General features: G+C 37.2%; 1 long non-coding RNA gene across 1 annotated transcript; it reads right to left on the bottom strand.

Annotated features, from left to right (window-relative positions):
- LOC111786978 lies at positions 1-974 on the bottom strand. Its single transcript, XR_002813862.1, has 3 exons — positions 950-974; positions 354-419; positions 1-33 (listed from the first exon to the last, which is right to left on the bottom strand). It is a non-coding gene; the product is annotated as an uncharacterized LOC111786978 (long non-coding RNA).

Genomic DNA, 974 nt, shown 5'->3' with positions numbered 1-974 from the left:
CAACAGAAAGGGAGCTTGACAAAGAGCAACAACCTGTAGAATCAAGGGTTAGGTAGTATTTATGGTGACCCATAGGGACCAGAGTTGACTTTGGTCCCAAATTACAAGTCTAGTTTATGAACTTTCTATATCTGTGTCTCTTTAGTCACTGAACTTTGATAGAATGTTTAATAAGTCCTTCAACTTTCAACGACCTATTAGATACAAAATTATTGGTTCAAAGGTTTATTAAACACTTTTAAAGTCAGAGGTCTATTAGACATAAAATTTAAAAGTTTTGGCATCTACTAGACACTTCTAAGTTCGTTCTTGAACTCACAAAAGATCAAATGAAAGTGGCTGCAGTAACAGACCTGACGTGGAAAAGTCAATGGCTTCTGTCCAAGAGCATGAGGATTCCCAACATTAGTGAAAATAATCTGCAGAAATTTTTGAAACTATGAGCAATAATAGAAATGTTTGGGCCAGAAAAATTGCTCTGAATGAGACTGAAACAAGACATAGCAAGGGTGCGAGTTGAAAGTGCCACCAAAGTCCTGCTTGGCTATATAACGGGAAGAGCATGAGTATATATGTAACAGCCCAAGCCCAAGCTCACCGCTAGTAGATATTGTCCGCTTTAGCTCATTACATATCGCCCTCAACCTCACGATTTTAAAACATGTCTGTTAGGGAGAGGTTTCCACACCCTTATAAAGAATGTTTCTTTTTTCTCTCCAACCGATGTGGAATCTCATAATATAAGTAGGATACAATATCTCCATTGGTATAAAGCCTTTTGGGTGAAACCAAAAGTAAAGACGTAAGAGCTTAAATCTAAAATGGACAAGATCATACCGATGCGGAGATAAATGCCAAGTTTATTCCAAAAACTTATTGCAGGACAAAAGTACTGATCAAAGGTGAAACATAACCAATTAACCAAACTCCTTTAACAATCAAAGCATACCCTTTTCCCTTCTTTTTGAAGCTCA

Source organism: Cucurbita pepo, unplaced genomic scaffold, assembly GCF_002806865.2.
Source record: "Cucurbita pepo subsp. pepo cultivar mu-cu-16 unplaced genomic scaffold, ASM280686v2 Cp4.1_scaffold003779, whole genome shotgun sequence".
NCBI classification, from domain to species: domain Eukaryota; kingdom Viridiplantae; phylum Streptophyta; class Magnoliopsida; order Cucurbitales; family Cucurbitaceae; genus Cucurbita; species Cucurbita pepo.
Note: the sequence above shows the minus strand (reverse complement) of the source record. Positions and strands in the feature narration are given on the sequence as shown.